The sequence below is a fragment of the Dreissena polymorpha genome, chromosome 8 (assembly GCF_020536995.1).
Source record: "Dreissena polymorpha isolate Duluth1 chromosome 8, UMN_Dpol_1.0, whole genome shotgun sequence".
Classification (NCBI taxonomy): Eukaryota; Metazoa; Mollusca; class Bivalvia; order Myida; family Dreissenidae; genus Dreissena; species Dreissena polymorpha.
The window spans coordinates 21340329-21360820 of NC_068362.1; the positions used below are offsets into that span (position 1 = coordinate 21340329).

General features: G+C 37.4%; 1 long non-coding RNA gene across 2 annotated transcripts; it reads left to right on the forward strand.

The window, feature by feature from the left end:
• Window positions 1-4896: 4896 nt before the first annotated feature.
• Window positions 4897-16462, forward strand: LOC127843185 (uncharacterized). 2 transcript variants are annotated; one of them, XR_008032120.1, is made up of 3 exons: window positions 4897-5266; window positions 14755-14920; window positions 15629-16462. It is a non-coding gene; the product is annotated as an uncharacterized LOC127843185 (long non-coding RNA). The 2 variants fall into 2 exon arrangements; XR_008032121.1 differs by lacking the exon at window positions 4897-5266 and adding an exon at window positions 5778-5873.
• The last annotated feature ends 4030 nt before the right edge of the window (window positions 16463-20492 follow it).

Consider the following 20492-nt stretch of genomic DNA (forward strand, 5'->3'; position numbering starts at 1 on the left):
GGTGGATAGATATGTCTGTGCTTGAGAAGGACTCGGTAAGTCAGGATCGCGAGAGGGCCCAACTCGAAGCCCATATTTCGGCTCTTGAGGCGGACGTAGCTCAATGGGACGATTTTCTTCTCCAGATTGCAAAGCCTTTGCTCCCAAAGCGTCTGTTGTTACAGCCGGACAATATGATGACAAGCATACCGAAACCGTTTAATGTCGCATCAAGCGTCCCCGCCCCGCCCCCTTTGTTAGGTTTGCCCCAGAGTAGGGACAATGGGCCTACGGGATCCAATCGTGCCTCAAAGGGCCCTCTTGCCCCGAATGGTCTACCTGTCCCAATTCCATCTACCATCACTATTCCCATACCCAGCAATGCACCGGTTTTCAATAATTTGCCCGGACCAAGCAACCCTCCTGGCCCAAGTATTCCCCCGACACAGAAAGATTGGGATGTTCTGACAAAATTGCCTAAGAGCCTGCTATATGATGGGCAGAGCAATTGGTTTGTTTTTCAATGCAAGTTTGAGCGCTACGCAAGGTTGCAAGATTGGTCTGACGCAGAATGCGCCGATTGCCTTGGTTGGTGTTTGACAGGAAAGGCGGTCGATTTCTATGCGTTGCTTACCGAAGGGAGAGGGACGGTACCTTACGCAGAGCTAATGCAGCGACTGCAGGAGCGTTTTGGCGCCAGGGAGCTTACCGCCACCGCGCAGGGCCGTTTCCACGTTGCCCATCAGGAAGTAGGCTAGTCCCTAGACAATTGGTCAGATCGGGCGCTGAAGCTGGCAACAGCGGCGTTTCGTGATCTGTCCTATGCATACGCCGCTGAACAGGCAGTGACGAAGTTTTGTCACTGCTTGATTGACGAGGAGGCCGGCAAGCATGTTAGTCTGCAGTTACCAACATCTATGGGAGATGCGATGAACATGCTGAAGATATATAGCAATGTTTAGTCGGCTTGCGCCGCGGCTCCGAGGTATACCCAGGAGACTGAGCAAGAAGAGTCAAGGTGGGTTCACGAGGTGAAGAAAGCACCCACTGCGGATAAGGTCAGTGTTGACGGCGGTCGACAAATTGACCCAGGTGGTCGAGGAGTTGCTGGATGCTGTGGAGAGATTGTCAAACTCTTTTGGAAGTTCGGCCGTTGATCCCTTTGTCCGACAACCGGGTAAGCCGTTTCGAAATAAAAAAGGCTATGCCGAATACCCTGTGGAGTGCCCCTACCCAGGGAAGGTCCGGAACCGGTGGTACAACGACCAACGCCAGGTTATGTATCCTGCGGGTGCGGGTGGCGAGGTTCACGTGGGCATCGGAACCAAAATTCAAAAGTCCGCCCTGAGGGATCGTATCGCGGCAGATATGGTTCCAACTGGGGACATTTCCATGCCATGTCCTTGCCCAACCATAAGGAGAAGGAGCCCGTTGTGGTAGCTGCGACGACTAAGCAGTTGGGCCAACCGGAAGTGGATCATGTAAACCAGCTAGGTCCGGTTTCCCAGTTCTGCATGAAGGTGCAGCATGCCAAGGACGTGCACGATGCAGTTCCCTTGGTGCTGCCAACAGTGCCAGATGTCGTCAGTGATCCAAGGATGGTCATTGGCGAGAGCACTGAAGGAGACCATGGAGATCCTGTGTGCGATGATGAATTTCGCGTGCAGCGCGTTGCGGTTCAGTCTGCGGAGGCGGCTAAAAACATGGCGACCGACAGGGCCGACCAGGTGGAGGCCAAAATAGCCCAACGAAAAGCTGCTGAAACTACTCCGGCCACCGGAAGGTCAGTCCCTGTCAGACGGGCGACAGAAGTTGCCGCGTGTGACCGCCGTGAGGGCGGTGCATGCGGATGCCGAGTTACCCCAGATGACAGCTGGGAGGATGGATCTCGAAGACTTTTCAAGCGCGGTTCCAAAGGGTGGCGACCCTCTAGTTCTCGCCGCCGGGAGCGGTCCCAGCGGTGGAAATTAGGTTGGCGACAACCAGAGCGTCTAACTTCCAAAATCTGTACCGCCTAAAATTGTAAATGGCGAGGTTAATTGTTAGTAAAACTAGGAAAACAATGCAAAATACAAAAGACCCCCAATTTAAAAAATTACAGTAAAGTTGCAGTGACATTCTATTCGCGGTGTTGATAATGTATTACGGTGTACGCGGAGTATAAAAGTAATAGTTCTTTTAAACATTTCGATAATAATAAGCATGTGAAATTAAGGGTATACTCTAGTAGTAACACTAAAAGCAGCAGCAGTAGTAATGGTAGTAGTAGTAGTAGTAGTAGTAGTAGTTGTAGTAGTAGTAGAAGTAGTAGTAGTAGTAGCAGTAGTAGTAGTGGTAGTAGTGGTAGTGGTAGTAGTAGTAGTAGTAGTAGTAGTAGTAGTGGTAGTAGTAGTAGTAGTAGTAGTAAAAGTAGTTGCTATATTAGTCGTTACTATAGTTGTATATATTATGTCAAAATACCTAATAAGAACTCCACATATGCTACCTCCATACAATAAATGAATATTACCTAAAGTACGCGGAGAATAAAAGTAATAGTTCTCTTAGACATTTTGATTAGTTTGATTAGATTGTTTTGAATATATATATATGTCCTATTGTCTCAGTTTAAGCCCAGTCTTTTATTGCAATATTGTTGGAACTATAAAATTGAAATTAATCTGAGCAGTGCTCTGCGAAATGGGGGTTTAATGAATAGGAATAAAGTGTCGTACCAAATTATCTTGTGCCGTCCGCGCTTAACTTCCTGTAATTTTTGTATTACCGCGCTAAGAAGTGCTTTGCACAGTCACGGATGTGTTTGATTATTTCCCGTGAAGTCTGTTTTTTTTTCCTTATGGTCAGGTGTGACATTGTCGGACATTGTCGGACGACCGCTGTCACACCGCACCATCGGATGTGGTAACTACGCAGATGGTGAATAGGAACCCGGTTTCCCCTGCAATATCCCAGTCTTAGCACCTCCGTCACCTTTTATCCTTCCATGTTAAGATTTGTGAGTCGATTTAACTTCAATCACTTCGTCATTGCTGTATCATGTCATTTATTTCCGTAATTTTCTATAAATGAATTTCTTTTCTACCAACCATATGCCGAGCAATGTCGTAGAATTTTGTCGCATGAGTTTGTTTTTTATAGGAGACAGTGCTTGACGACTACTGTCACACTCAATACTGTTGGCCGGAAGTGGTATTTCCCGGAGTTGTTCGTTTAAACAATATTTGCAGGTCTTTTTAATTTTGTGTGTGACCGTGCTTGACGGCAACTGTCTCTAGCGTCACTTTGATTTTTTGAATGGCCGGAGATGTTTCCCGGTGCATGTACACTTTTATTTTGTTTTTATTTGTGTAAAGTACATTATTTCTCAGTGTGATCACCACATTCTAATACATAAGTGAGTGTACTTGTTGGACGAAAGCCAAAAAGAATGTTTTTTCTTGATTAATCAATTGTCGGACGATAGCCGACAATAATGTTTTTTTAATTAACTAATGTGATGGAAATTGTCTTATGCAAGAAACATATTGGTCACTAACCGCTAGAATGCAGCGGTCTGTATGTACCCCGCTGGGCAAAGGCAGTCCCTCATGCCTGCGGGAGGGGGATCATGGTCCCATTTGAGTCTCTGTCTCTTCTGCCTTGGGTGCGACCGTAGGGCGGCGGCCCAAGAGGAGAAAAGTGGGAGGAATGTAGTGGGTACAATAGTTTTATTTTAGTTGTCTTTTCCTCCATATAATGTCAATGATTATGTTGCAAAATGTACGTTCTCTATATAAAATTAATAGCAATTATATGTATTATTTGGACAAAAATAAGATTATTTTTATTCTTATATTTTTTACCTTTTTGGCACTTAGATATTATTTTAACGCATTTGTAGTAGAAAGTTACATTTCTTGTGATTTTTATTTTAATATAACCAAGAGGATTTTTATTACCTTAGAAAGTTAAATTTCTTGTGATTTTTATTTTAATATAACCAAGAGGATTTTTATTGTATATTATGCAGTCACATGCAGAGGGCGTAGGCCTTCTCATTTGGGCTGCGAGGGATGTATTTGTATGACATTTTATGATTTTATTTGATAAGTTATTTTATTTGTTAAAATTTGTGAAAATGGATTGTAAGGTGGGTGCTCCTGTCCATTCATTGTGTAGACAAGAAAAGGACAGGAGTAACCTGACCTTGTTTTTTAGAATATTGAATCAAAAAGCGTTGATAAGGCACCTGAATCGATTATTATATTAATACACTCGAGTTTAGAGGCATATTGAGACACTTGAGTTAATGGGGTGTTATTTTTGTTGGTACGGGCCGGTTTGTTTAAATTATAAATATATACAGGATTACCTGTCGCTGGATATTAAACATTTGTTTTTGTGTAGTGTTTTAATAATTATATTACAGGCCAATGGGTACTGACGTTTAATTGAGATGCATTAACTTTAGTTGTGGTCTATGGCAGGCGTTGCGCCAAAAGAGAGGTCGGACGAAAGCTTTACCTGACTAAGGGGAGTTGGGTCAAGGTGCTTACGGAAGGGGCACTATTACTTCATCGGTAGCGCCGGTACGATTCCTTCGCTGTGTGGCGTCGTCCCAAAAGGACAAAAGTGGGAGGAGTGTTGTGCCGGTGCCCGGTCTACAAAATGCGCACAAACCTCGTGATTGGGAACCAGCGACAAATCGGTAAAGTGCATGCTGGGTAGCACGAGTTTGTACGGTCTCTTGTGCACGGGACGTTGATGGGAGTAGATGTGTTTATGTGCCTATGTCCCAATATGAGTATTGTGTGAGGAATTGTGAGCCTGTATATTTTATATGGTATTGTATTGTATATGTGTGTCTGTAACTGTGAGCCTGTAACTGTGAACCTGTGCGTGTAACCCTGAGTACGTTAGTAGTTCCAGGGAGTTAAGCCTGTGTATGTTAGCCAGTGTCTAGCTGTGAGCCTGTGTGTATTGTATTATATTGTATTTTATGTGTGTTCAACACGTATTTACCTGGAAGGTCAATCCCAGAAGATATAAGTGAGTCTGTGACTGTGTATGTGAGTCTGTGAGTTGCCTGTGATTGTGTCAATGACACGCATTTGCCTGGAAGTGTATTCCCAGAAGTATATGTGTATGTAAGCCGGTGACTGTGTGTTTAAGTACGTATTTGCCTGGAGGTGTATTCCCAGAAGTACATGTATAGTGCCATTTCGTGACGTGGACGAGCCGACGAGTTCCCTCGAAGACGACGAGGACGTTTGGTGCCATCCTGACGAGGATTCCAGTCGATGCCAACGTGAGTATTGTATTAAGTGCCGTTGCAAGTAATTACTGGTGTTGTTGTAAACGAACCCCAAAGAGTTAACCGTAAAAACACTACACTACTTAAAAATCAAAATAAAGCATAAACATGCACGACAATTAAATCAAAGATACTAAGCTAATAACAAATTACACAAAAAATAATACCATATAAGTTATATCTGCAAATTATTGGGAAATTATAATTGCATCAACACAGAACTGTATGCAGACGCACTGCAGTAGCTGATCGAGTACCCCCCCCCCCCCCCGACCTCACTAAATCCACTCAGAGTTGTCTCCCTTAAAATAATGTCGAAAAGGTCAATGACGTAAAGAAACATGTGGGCCGTATGTTCCGCAAATCAGGGCCGTTAGTCCGATAATCTGGGCTGTGTGGTCCGTTAATCTGGGCCGTATTTCTGGGCCGTATGGTCCATTGTCCGTGTCATCCGTTTACCGGGAGGTTAGTGCCCCTTGTTTGCGAAAGTGCCATGAACTTTATCTGGATAAGAATTCAGATCTGACAAAAAATATCACGGAAGAGATGAACATTTTAAAGATGGGCGGACGTATCATGGATCTGAGGAATTATTATTGAGGTACAGGCATTATTTTGTGATGCACAGAGTGTTACATGCAATGAACACATATAAGTTGGAAAGAGACCAGAAAAATGCTTTGCATGCATTTTTTGGCGCGAAAATGTAGGGAACGACTAACACTTAAAAGCACAGGTACTTGAAAAAAGTCAGTTATGAATGAAGACGATTTTCGGTCGATTTTTCACAATAAAATAAGAACATTGCTATAAAGTCCACGAATTTTTTTTCATTTACTAAGTTTGCCTTCGAACTACAGCGTTCATTAGTCCCAGTTGAACGGTAAAAAGTCGGAAATTCAGAAGAAACAACATATTTAGTGTACTTTCACTTTCACGACCATAATTTTGAGGCAGAAATGGGTGTTACGGACAGAAGACGTTTCCATCGGTTGAAAATAAAATTGGTAAACTTGTTCTATAATTTACGACTTATTCAACCAATCGATAACAAGATAAATATTTACCGCGTTCCATCAATAAAATGGATTCAGTTTGAACATAAAATATAAAATTTGGTGCATTTTCTACTTTTTCTGAGTATTTTTGTTGTGCCGTTACTAAAAAAACGAAGTAGTTTGATGGCAAACTGAGTAAATGACAAACGCACATGGAGTTTATAGTAGCGATGGGCACAAGGGAGGCAACTGCGTACGGCTCATTTGTTACTGAAAAATTCCTGCGCAAAATCTCGTTCATAAAAATAGAGCCGATAGGGGGTCGGAATTACGTCGTTTTTAAGGTGGTTTTCGATTGGATATGGTTAAAATAACCACCAATCATATAAGTTAATACATTTATGTTCGCGGGCAAAGCACTTTCGTTTCCACACAGTTGCGTAGAAGATTAAAAGCATACATGCCATACGTCCAGGATTGTCCAGGACAGTCCCGGAAATGAAGAACTTGTCCCGCTGTCCCGGAAATCTGTCAAATGTCCCGGAATTTACAAAATCCATATATACATGTACCTTATCTTAGGCTTAACTGCACCTCAAATCTGTGTATATCTGCAGCGTCTCCATGACAATGCCTACCCGAATAGGCAGACTACGCTACGTGTTAAAATCGATCAATTAACAGGGGTCCTGTTATCATATCGATTGTCTCACGTTCGCGATCAAACCGAAAAGGCGGCATTGTTTAATGTGGTTGTTAATTTACTTTAATCTACTACGTCATTATTTCCCGCTGCGTAAGGGCAAAGGATAGTTGTTCACACATCTGAAGTCCAACATCGCTGAGTAAAAAATTAATGTGTGACTGTCTGGATTTTAAGTTGACGATCTACCGGTACTGTTTTGTTGTATTTGTTTTATTGTGATTGGATGTATGTATTGTGAATTGATTTGAGTTGACGATCTAACGGTACTGTATTGTTGTATTTTTTATTATATAAATGTTATAAATGAATAAAGGCGTATCAACAACTACGCGTTTACACACCGGCCTTAATAACAAGAACGCAGTGACGTCACCATCTGTGTTTTGAACGCTTACACTGAAAACACGTGGCTTGTATCTAGTAACGGAAGTAATAATGCTTAATTTGACGTTAATAGATCAAGGAGTCACCTTAGCGCAAAACAGTGATAAGTGGCATTTTTTTCAAAAATGACTTTTTTGCATAAAATGATCTAAAATGATGCCATACATGTCCTAAATAAATATCATAATGTTATTCCAGTTTAAATGGTACTTTTTAAGAAAATGTCATACTGAATTATTTACACACATAATTCTGTTTGGTGCAGTATGTAGATAAGTGCCCTTATCTACTTACTGCACCAATGTTATTTTCATTTAAACTGCTTTGCATTGTGCAAGAAAGTCACAAGTGCACATGTTCACTTATTGCACCAAAATATTATTGATTTCCAGCAAAATTATTTGGTGTAATATAGTGATAAGTGTATTATATCAAGGCCAAAATGATGACATCATAAGCTAGAAACTATGACATCATTGTGATATCATTTATTATATTTTCATGATCTTGGTCATCAATAGTTTACGTTTTATTTTTTAAACTTGTGTGATCAGCAGCAGCCTATTTCCAGACTGATTCGAAACAATCACTTTACTGGTAAGTTATCTCTATAATAAAGTTATTTAACTAATACAGAAATATAAACATAGTACATTTAAATGTTACTGTATAAAACATGCTTATTTTTATGAAAATAAGAGTAATTCTTATATGCATAATGATTACAATTTAGTGTATAGATGTGCTTGTAAATGACTTAGTATACTGTCGGCAGATTCATATTCATGCCAAGCACTTAACTGATACATAATTATTTAGAGAAGATGCCTACTAATTCTAGTAACATTTTTTCATAACCTTAAAGGGGAATAAAGGGTCCCTAAGGGTCAAAGTCCTCAAAAAAAAAAATGATATTAACAATATAATGAGAAAATAATAAGAGTTTATACTGGGTATATTTCACGGGACAGGTATGTATGCATTTAGAAATAAAATTTTTGATGTTTCTTGGTTATATTTTGAAGTCAGAACTTTGAATGTTCATTAAATTTGTGTGCATCAAATTTCTTATTTGCCTTTTATTACAATTGGTTTAATTATTGTACGAAATTGTATTAGCATAGAGTAATTATATAATACAAACAATTATTAACTAAAATGAGAACCCATTTCCTCGTTGACATAGCCCCTTTAACCCAATCGGCAAATGATACATCTCAAGTCAACTCTACAGCGTCTATAATGCAGTTTTTGTGTGTTTTTTCATTGTTTTTTTAAGGAAGTATTCTTTAAATGAATCTGATAACCTTGTAGGTCAGCCATGATACAGGCTACAATTCACCAAGGGCATTCAAAGTTCCAAGCAAATGGCACACAATGCATGGCAAATGCAGTTGCAGCTGTTGTAGAGTCCTACAATACACCATTAAAAAGCTGGTCACAGGAAACCCTGGACTCTATACTTGAAAGTGGTGATCTTCTCTATGCACAACATTGTGATGCTTCTCAAAAGTACTTCATGATAGAAGATTTTAAAAGTGAATGTGATGGATTTTACCATGCAATTAACTTTGGAACAGCGTTTACTGGTTCCACTATGGACAAAGAAAGTAGCTACCCATATTTTACGCTTGAGAAGGCATTGGGGGGCATGCATAAGTGTGTATCAGGGGTTCCGCTGTCGATCGCCATTGGCGCCAAATGGCGCTAAATTTTTAAATGTGGCTCCAATTTTTCAAAAGTGGCGAATTAAAAAAGATCGGTAAAATCCTATCCGAAAATGTACTGCGAGTCGAATGCACGCGACCGAGCATTAGCGGCCAGCGTCTGTCAGTTGTAAATATTGATTTACGACAATGTAAGCGACCTACAGTGCAGAGTGCATTAGAAATCACCGAAGCGTGTAAGTGTTACAAACGGTGTTTTTACTGCTATTGTCAAGTTTTATGGCGGTTATTATCGGATTAACGGCCCCTTTATGATATTGAGCAATAAGTTAAGTAACACGGGGAAAAACTGTCACGACGATCAATAATTATAATGATTATTAGGGCCGCTATTTCTTTGTTAAAATCAAAACCATGGGGCTGGCAAAAGCATTTACTTACTCCACATCAACAAGTAAAAACTTGTTTCAACAGGTATTTGTGAGCAATTCTGTTTAATAGATTCATTATTGTAATGTTCTGGGAAGGATATAAATTGATTAAGGGACATTTATGTGTTGGTTTGATGTTGATAGTTTGTAAAAATATGTTTTATGTTATTTCAGGCAACTAGAATGGATTGTGGCAATTATCTGGGCCTTTCTGTCAGGAAAAATGCGTGAACAACAGTCATTTAATTGAACCTGGAAATCATCCACCACTAACAGAAAACTTGCTAACAACAGAAGCTGATGTATATCATGTCCAAATGACCAAATATAACTGTTAAACAATTTGAAGTGAGGGGGATGCTTTATTTTCTGATTCCCTTTCAAATGATGAACATTGGTGTGATTTTATGTTTAAATAATTTCGAAACATTTATGCGGCATACTGTTTAATACATTGATGTTAACATTATTTATATTATATTATTTTGATTATCTGTGTTGTTTATCAAGTTGAAAAAAATGTTATTTATATACAAATAAAGCTTATAAATACTTATGAAGGTACTTATTGTTTTTTTTATATGAAATAACGTACTTTTTAAAGTGATAATATAGTCAATGACATTAATGAAGTAAGGTTTCTTAAAATGATTGTTCTTATTAATAAGGTGGAATAACCGACAGTATTCACGCCGCGAAAAAGTGGCGACAACTTTTTTTGGGCCAGTGGAACCCCTGGTGTATTCACTATGGGAAGCGGCACACCAAGCTATAGTACAGCTATCATTCATGACCAAGACAAATATTATATGTTTGACCCTCACTCAAGGAACGATGCTGGCATGCCCAGCCCTGATGGCACTGCTGTTGTGTCCATTCATAAGAGTTTGTCAGATCTATGCCTGTTCATAAGACACTTATCAGCTTCTATTGACAAATCCAAAAACATTCCATTTGAGGCGGTAAGTGTTACTGTATTACCAGATAATACAATGATGGTTGAGTCAGATTTTGAGGGGTTCTCAGATTCAGATGTCAGTGATGGTGATCTAAGTTGCCGTCTATTTATGGCTCAGGAACATGCATCAGATGTATCGAGTGTGTCAAGCGTGAGCAGTGTGGATATACTAGATGATTTATCCAGCCTATCCAGCATAAACTTTGAAGACATAACAGAACTTTCCAGCGTCAGAAGTGTATCACCAATTGACATTGCCATTGATGTACCTGATATACATGATTTAAATGACAGTGCTACATTTATCGAATCCATCAACATAGATGTATTTAATGATAGTTATGAAATTGAGCATGCACCAAATTCTGTTCATCTTAGGGCTTTATCCAGTGATCAGACAGGTCCAGTTATGTTGCTTGTGCCAGATATGTTTGATTCCCAACATTTGCCTGATTCTCATGTAGGTCACAGTAGTGCCTTGACCAGTACAGACCACACTAACCAGATTTTACGTTGTGTCAATCAGACAACCAGTACGGACTGCACTGACCAGACCTTGCGTAGTGACGCTCAGACGACCAGTACAGAGTGCACTGACCAGACCTTACACAGTGACGCTCAGATGACCAGTACAGAGTGCACTGACCAGACCTTCCGTAGTGACGCTCAGACCACCAGTATGGACTGCACAGACCAGACCTTACGTAGTGACGCTCAGACCACCAGTACAGAGTGCATTGACCAGACCTTAGGTAGTGACGCTCAGACGACCAGTACGGACTAAACAGACCAGACCTTACGTAGTGACGATCAGGGGACCAGTACCGACTGCACAGACCATGCTGACCAGACCTTACATTTTGACAACGTGACAAACGGTATAGACAATACCGTGGGTTCGGATGATCAAGCACTTAGAAAAGGAACTCGCAAGAGGCAAAGAAATGAGGCTAATTGGAAATGTAATATTAGAAAGAGAAGAAAGAACTCTGGTCAGAGTTATGTTTCATCTTCAGGTAAAATCAAGCGGGCCAAAAAGGTAAAAAGTGGGTGCGGCCAAAACTGTAGAAAGAAATGTCATAGTAAAATAAGTCCTGAACAAAGGGAAGCAATTTTTGATGAATTTTGGAAATTGGGGTCTTATCCTAAACAGAAAGAATTTCTATGCAGCACAGTAAAGGAGTCCAAAGTAAAGCGTGTCAGGGTAAGGGACACAATTATAAAAGAGAGAAAGATGTCAAGAAACTACATGTTTCAGGTCAATGAGCTCAATGTTGATGTGTGCCAACAATTTTATAAAGATACACTAGATGTATCCGCAACAACCAAATTCTACAGCTTTGCATAGAGCTGCTCCATACATTCACACAAGCTTTCCTGATAGAAGGGGTACGCATACAAACCGTCCAAACAAAATTCCTGATGTCATTATACAAGACATTAAAGACCACATTGATAGCTTTCCTCGGGTAGAGTCTCATTATTGTCGTCAATCAACATCTAAGGAATATTTGGAAGGGGGTCTAAATCTATCAAAGATGTATAGTCTTTATTCCCAACAATGCCTTGAGAAAAATGTTTGCCCTGCAAAAGAATCTATGTACAGGTACATCTTCAACAATTTTTACAATATTGCTTTCAATACACCCTTGAAAGACAGGTGTGATTTCTGTTCTCAGTATGATAATATGAACCCAGATGAACAAAAAGCCATTCATGAAAAATATGAAAAACATATTCAAAACAAGGTAGCTGCTCGTGCTGAAAAAGAGAATGCAAAAGAGGCCTCTCAAACTGACCAATATGTATGTGCTGCATGTTTTGATTTACAGCAAGTAATGCTTCTTCCACAGGGCAACCAGTCTTGTCTTTACTATGCTAGAAAGTTGTGCAATAACAACCTGTCTGTTTATTCACTAGGAACTGGGGAGGCATATTGTTATGTATGGCATGAGGGTATTGCTGGACGTGGGTCTTGTGAGATAGCTTCTTGTGTTCATAACTTTCTTCAGACAATGGCTTCTAAGAGCATAAAATCAGTTGAATCATTTTCTGATAATTGTGGGGGTCAGAATCGCAATCGTTTTTTCCTCACAATGCTGTGGTACAGCATGAAAACTCTGAAATTTGATCACATGTCCCATAAGTATTTGGAAAGAGGGCACACGCAAAGTGAGAATGACTCGATTCATTCCAGTATTGAAAAATCATGTAAAAACATAAAAATATATACCTCTTCACAGTGGTGTACTTGCATGCAAATGGCGAGACGCAAGAAACCATATTTTGTTACTGAGATGGGCTCTGACAATTTTTTTGATTTTAAAAGTGAAGGTACGAAATTTGGATAAGGACACCCAAGGTTTTAAAATAAAATGGATGAAAATAAAAACCATTTCCTTCCACAGTGAGAATCCTGACACTGCACACATACAATATGACTACAATAAACCATGTGTGTATCTAAACATGCAACCTAATCTCAGAAACAAAGTGAAACAATTGCCTTGCCTAAAAGGACTTTTCAGGCCTGGTAACAAGCAGACCATTCCTCAGGCTAAATATAACAGTCTTGTGAAATTGTGTGAAAACAACACAATACCATCTGCATATCATGCATTCTACAAAGATTTGCCCTGTGAGTGATAACCTAGTTGTAACTGTTGTTCTATGGTTGAAGTTATTGGTAGTTCCATGTTCTTTGTACTCTCAGTTACAATAATGATCAAATTTATGCTTGATATTTTTTCCTGTAGTGTTTTGTTAGATATCATGGTATTTTGCAACAAAATTTAAAAATGAAACTTGACCTTTTATCTACTTAAAGCAGGCCGTCAACTGATTTGACAAATTATATTTAACTCGCATTAAATAATATTAGGCGAAGTATACTGTATCAATGTATGGTGATGTTGTCATAGTCCTCAATTTGTGCCTGTTCCAATGAAATTATTTTTTCTGAAGTTTACAAATTAAATTTTGATGCTTGTTGTTACACATATAATCATGTTTAATGAAATACCAGTGTAATATTATTGTTTAAAGTTGATTAATAAATTATCAAGCAATACATGTGTTTTTTCATTAATATGCAAGATGTTTCTTTAAAAATGAAAAATTATTAATTTCATCTTGAAAAGAATCATAGTGCTAGGCATGGCAGAACCCAAGTACTCATAATTTTGCTTCCTACATCAAAATCGGTGTAAACAATATTTTGTTTTTAATATCCTTAAACATTTTATTCTTGGTTTTACAACAAAATCAGTAATTTGTTTAAGGTTTAACCATAATAAGTTACCTTATTCAGTTATTGCACAAAGAAAGTCCAGTGCAATATAGTGATAAGTGCACTTGTTACAGTATCACACTAAAATTATTTCAATGTCAAATGAAGTTATGTGCAAATTTATCAAATATAATATTACTTGGTAGCAATATACTGAAATATATTTTATCTTATATATTTTTAGTTTTAAAACTGTATAAAAGTGTTAACAGTGTTAAAATTAAAGCTCAATCTTTTATAACAGTTTTTTTACTCTCCTGTAAAATTTTGAAATATTATGGACTTATCACTGTTTTACACTAAGGTGACGAAGTGTATTTCAGATAGGCTTTCGAACTTTTGCAATTAACGATGTGAAACAAAAAAAAAGTACCAAAAATGCATGTCAGGTCTATAAATATCGCTACATTTTATACATGTCCCGGAAAATCGGCAAAAGTCCCGGACAATTTAACACAATGTCCCGGAATTGGTGTGAAAAATTATGGCATGTATGTTAAAAGAAAGCCTCAGAAAATTTCCGAGATCGAGAAAAATAGGTAAGATACATTGCCCAGTAGAAAAATTGCTTTTATTTTGTAGGTTAATCATTCTCCTTTCCATTTATGCCACTAATTGCTTTGCAAAATGCCGTGATTCTGCTGGTTGTTGCTAATGTATGGACTCACTATAGACCCGTTTCATGAATGGCAAGATGGCCGCCGTTGTTGAAAATTCATACGACGTAAATATCAATTGTTCTTTTTTTCCTCTGTAAAGTTGCCAAAAATGTGTTGTACGTGCTAAACATCATTGGAGGATATATTTATGCCGACATTATATATATAATGGTAGATTTCATTCGTATATCTGTAAATAGACGTTTCGATAATACAAAATACAGACTTGCACAATTCGGACAGCAAGTATTTCGGATATAGCATTAATGATACAAGATACAAGAATCTTTATTTAATGTCGGATGTGAACAACAATTCGATACAGTCACTGTATTTTAGTTATATTATGTAGATATATTATTTCTTTTATTTCAATTATTCTTTTTGCAGACATATGTCTGATACTAATAAGTCAGAGTCTCAGGATTGGGAAGAGTTTGACTTGGAGTCTGACAGTGAGCGTTCGGAGTCTGACAGTGAGCGTGTATCATCGCAGCCAGGTCAATTTACACAAGACCGAGCTGCAATAGCTGAAAAGTTGAAGCTTCCGCATCAGGTACTAGATAAAAATTAATTTGCAATGTTAAATTTTATTTTATGGCAATGTATCGGTCATTTTGAAATACATTTATTATCAACATTAATTTATCATCATTATTGTAATTCACTAATGTTTATGCAGTTGAAATATATACTGTTATACTTTTAAGAAGTCAGATATCACAAAATGTAGTTTAAGAAGACAGATATCACATAATTGAGTTTAAGAAGACTGATATCACAAGATAAGGAAGAGCAGTCTTTTTTTTAATTCTAAAGCTGTAGCCTAATCTAGTCTTCAATCCCTCAGAAATTTTCATAAAAAGGTAACATCCTCTCAAAAATTTTCATTATATTCAATTATTCATGCACTTATCCCAAAAAAAGAAACTTACTCCTGGAAATTTGATTCCCCTATGACTAACATTGCGTGAGTTGTATCCCCAAATTTTGGGTTTCACACACTTTTTCCTATATAATATGAAGGCTAAGGCCCCTTCCCCCAACAGCCTTAAAAAAGCCTTGAATGGTAAAAACAATGAACCTTTAAGCTATTTTCCGTTTAAGAAAGTCCCTTCTTAAAGAAAATCCAGTTGAAGCAGAAAGTGTTGTCCCTGATAAGCCTGTGTGGACTAAACAGGCTAATCTGGGATGACACTTTAGGCGCATGCATTAAGCCCCGTTTTCCCAGAGTGCGGCTCAAATGTTCATTTACATGTTACAGAGAACCACAAGAAGCTGCCGTTTGTGAATGCGGCCCTGATAGAGGAGATTGAGGCAAAGAAGCTGAAGGCAGCGGGAGGAAAAGAAAAGAAATCAGGAAGAAATCGCCATAGGCGATACCTGAATATAAGATTTTTTAAACCATTGGATAGGTTTGTTAGTCACCTATCTTAGGAAAAATACTTACAGATACATTGAAGTTCAAATAACTAGTGTTAGGTCTTATTTAAATAAGAAGAATTTTGGTTTTTGAACCTTTTTAATGAAGCAAATGATTTTACTTTTGTTAAACATGTGTGACAGTGAACTATTGTCTTCATGTTAACCTTATTTAAGTATTGGCTGTTGTTCTTGTGTTGTATTTATAATTTGAGGACTTATTTTACCTAATGGACAATTTATTTTAATTGAGTGAACAACATATAAAACTTGTCAAAACTATTGAAAGCTCCCATAAGAATTTCACCGTTTTGTAGTGACCACTATGTCTGCTCATGACACTGTCGGTCTGACATGTGAGAGTGCAGTTGAAGTAAATTGATTCATCAGTCGTCATTTATGAAAAATTTCAATCTTTGGGATTAGTTTTTGCCTATATGCTTCCTTTGACTGACAAAAAAAACCCACATCAACAATGTTTTTTTTTTTTTTTATTTGAACAACCCGTCATCGTGATTGGGAGGCATGTGTCATTTTAATTCATCATTATGTAATGTCGGGTAATTGGACATTTCACAAGTATTTATATATTGTGTATGCACAACAAATATAAATTGTGTCAACAAATTATGTGTTAGTTTCACATTAGTTATCATTGAAAATAAAACCTTAAAGAAGCTGCAGGATTGTTGTTGATAGCAGTAAAGACAAAGGCTATTCACGCACATAAATATATATTTGTATGCCCCCTTTTATTTTGCCATAAACTGTGCAGTAAAAAATGCAAAACCAATAAAAAATATTTGTTATTAATATGTGTTTTATGTCTAAAAAGGCATTCACATAGATAAAAATAACTTATAAATGGCCAAAATAGCTGATTAAATGCAAATGTCAGTTGTTTGCTGGCAATGAACCAGATTTTTGGCAGAAAAAACAGCCGAAAAATTCACCTATTTTTTTACGTGTTTTAAAAAAATCATAAAAAATCTATTTTTCATCCAAATAAAAAAAGAGAGACATAATTATGTTTGATTTACGTAGTATAACATCAATGCCAAATATCATTCAAATATTCCCATTTAAAAAAAATCATTGCCTCTTGCTATTTATAGCAAAGTTCTTGTTTAATTGTGAACAATCGACCGAAAATTGCCTTCATTCATTACTGACAGCTGGACGTCAGGAATTACACACTTTGATTTTGGAGTGCTATTTGTGAAACTTTTGGCTGTTTTGGACATACTTTGACGATTTTCATCAAATAAAAGGTGTTTTATCATAGATGGACGCTTCCTGCTGGCAACCACAACGACATATGTGTGCATTGTTTGATCTTTTATGCTGTTGCATTGTGTTATTCAATACACCTGTGAAATCATCGTTGGGTTCCTTTACTCTTATTATATATATATAAGGACCAAATTTTTTTTTCAAGTACCTGTGCTTAAATGGGGTAGATTTTGGAATATTATGTTCCCAAAGGGAGAAAATATTAATCCTTTGTCTTGTTTCTTGCTTTTATATCCACCTCATATCACTTTACGTCTTTTTGCAATAGCATCCTGGGACCGAATTTAACCTTGAATTTTTTTGCAAGTTGATTTTTTTCACTGGCAAAATAAAAGATTTACTTGCAATTTGAGATTTTATTTACAACAATAGAGAGATCCACATTGCTTAAAATTGTAAATTACAAGGCGCTTATTAGCCGAAAGCGCCTAGTAAGCCATAGTTTGTACCAGAGTAGCTTCCCTTGAATCTTACAACGACAACAACAATGGTTGCCAAATGTGTTTATGCAAATCCTTTACACTTAAATAATTTAATTTAAGCAAGATTTTGAACTTAAAAATGGGAGTCATGATTTTAGAAAGTAAATATTCCTCAATATTCAAAGAATTTATGGAAAAACAGGTTTGAAAAATATCTAAAATTGGCTAGATTGAACTTTACCGGTACGCAGTTGTTTACCACTAACTACAAAGCGGGGGTTTGGGGGTGGTAGCCCCCGATACTAAGGAAATATATAGGATAAAAAGGATTATAAGGTGTTGCGTTAGTTGTTATGTGTTAGGTGTTAAGGGTAAGGGTTAGGGTACTCTGTTTGATGTTAAGTGTTGCGTGTGTTAAGGGTTAGGGTACGCTGTTTGATGTTAAGTGTTGCGTACCGGTAAAGTTCAATCGTCCCCTAAAATTTCTACGCGCAGAAAATGGCAAGCTATATATTTTTCAACTCGCTCTATCCATAAATCTAGCTCGCATTTTGGGAGTATGCGAGCTAAGTTTTGGTCCCTGGCATCGTTCTGACATGAAGTCATGTCGGAAGCTTTGACGGCTGCAAATTCATATATCAGCTCAGAATAATCATGCACGCATTATTTAACATATAAAGGTATATAATATATAATATAAAGAGGTGCATACAACAGTGTTTTTTTTCTCAAATAGGGGAATGGTGGCGGGGCCCGTCCAAAGGGGAAAAACGCGTCGTTTTTTAGGAAAAGAGGAAAATTAAAAATTCACTCTTTATATGTTATGAAATTTATTATATAAATACACATGTATGTATGAATGTAATATTCACAGCTGAATTTCTCTGTCCTTTTTCTAAAATATATACCAATGATTTTTTCAACATTAGTTTCAGACAGTTAAGCCTTCATGCACAGTCTCAGTTTTCCTAGCCATTTAAAGTCTAATTGGGAATTTCTAATCGATAAAACTGCAAATTTGAGCATTTTTTATCAATAAGATGGGCCAAATTGGAATGTTTTTATCATCAACTATTGACATAATATATCAAACGATGCGAAAGACATCGGACCTCGGACATTTCCGATAAAATTTGCCGAGGTCCTGTATTATTCCCGACATTGTCTGACTTTGTGTCTGACCAAAACTAAATTGTGTGTTTTGGTAAAAAAATGAAAACGAAACTAGAATATGAACAAATACTGATTCCAATGTTCAAAACCAAAATATGATCAGTATTGATGCTAATGTGTTTAAGAATTTTATAAACACAAAAGTCTGCCATTTTGCGCAAGCGCTTATGAAAAGTGAATTTTCAGATGGGATTGTAACGTGCGCGAGCCCACTTGTTTTGTCGTATTAGTCAGGACTTCTCAAGTCGATAAGTTGAAGCTTATATGATGAGCGTATGTGATGTTCGGACTTATGAAGTTGGAACTTTAGGAGTTCGAGCTAATAAGTTCCAGCTAATGATTTCCAGCTGACTACGTTGGAGCGTTCAAGTTAGAACTCAATGAATCAAACATACAAAAAATATAATTACTGTATAATTAATTTTCCTCAAGCCTTCTTGGCCTATCTGATTGAACATAAATAGTTGTAACAAGAAATTTATAAGTTGAAAGATATAATTTTCCTCGTGTATACTTTGACCACTTGAGACATTTACGATCATACCTTCAAACATACTTTCAAACATCGACTAGCTGCAATCACTCATATACGATAAACCATGTGTGCCAACGTACACACAAACTAATTACTACAGAAGGCTTCAACTCTACATACGAGAGCATTACAGTGTTGCCATCAACAAACTTTACAGGCCGTTCTCCGAACTACAACCCGGAATCAATAATGTCTACTTTTCACCAACCCCAGATAGCTATGCTTTCATGGAGTGTGGTTATTGTTATTAATGACTCTCAAAGTTCCAGCCAATTGAACGCCAGTAAGTTGAAGCTTAACCCTCATCTCCGTTATCACTATGGTTCCTAGGAGAGTTCCAACTCCTAGCTCCACAACTTACATATACAATCTGTATCTGCTTTATATTAATTGCAGCTAGTCGACTGTCACTCGCACGCTGATTTATTCTGGCCAAAAATTGAAATCAAACTAACTAAAAACTGAGCGGTCTCCGGTATTTATACCCTATTTGGTGTGCGATCGACTGGAACATATTCTGATTGGTTGCCCGCTATCCTAACAATTTGATAAGCATCTAGAGCTACGTAATGTTTAATGAGTGTCTACCGATCACAACAAAAATACAGTGATATTATATTATAGTGAATGCTCTACTCTAAAACAAATTATTTATATCAATTTATGTGTTCTGAAGATGAACTAAATTCAGATGAGCCCAATTATATATCAATTTTACTTACATTAATTACAGTCGAGTTTCGAGCAACTTTGTAGAAATGGAATAATTAAAACAAAGGGACACAACTTCTGCAAGTGAGGGTTAAGGTCTACCAAATTTCGTCACAGGATCATTCCCATTTAACATACTTTAATCAAGTGGCGCAATGTGCGAGCACATTCATATTCACTGGTAATATTTGGTTATAACGACCCATCAATTGGCGAATTTAATTTATTTTATTTTTCTTAAATTTACGTATTTTGTCTATAGTTTCAATGTGTCATTAATGCCAATTTATTTTTTCATTTTAAAATACTACATGTACTGAGTTGCACGTCTAAATTTATAGTTACGGCACATGGTCTGTTTTGACATGTACGTTTTACATGCGTGGAACTCAACTATGTCAGCAAAAATTTTGCGTTCTTATTAAAACATGGGTTTTACATGGCATCATGTGTAGTGAATGGTGCAGATGCGTACACAGTGACTTAAATAATTTTATCATGTGGCTGTAGAAAAAAATGTGTTATTTAATTCTAAAAATGGATATGATGAAATTACTTCTACTTAAATTAAA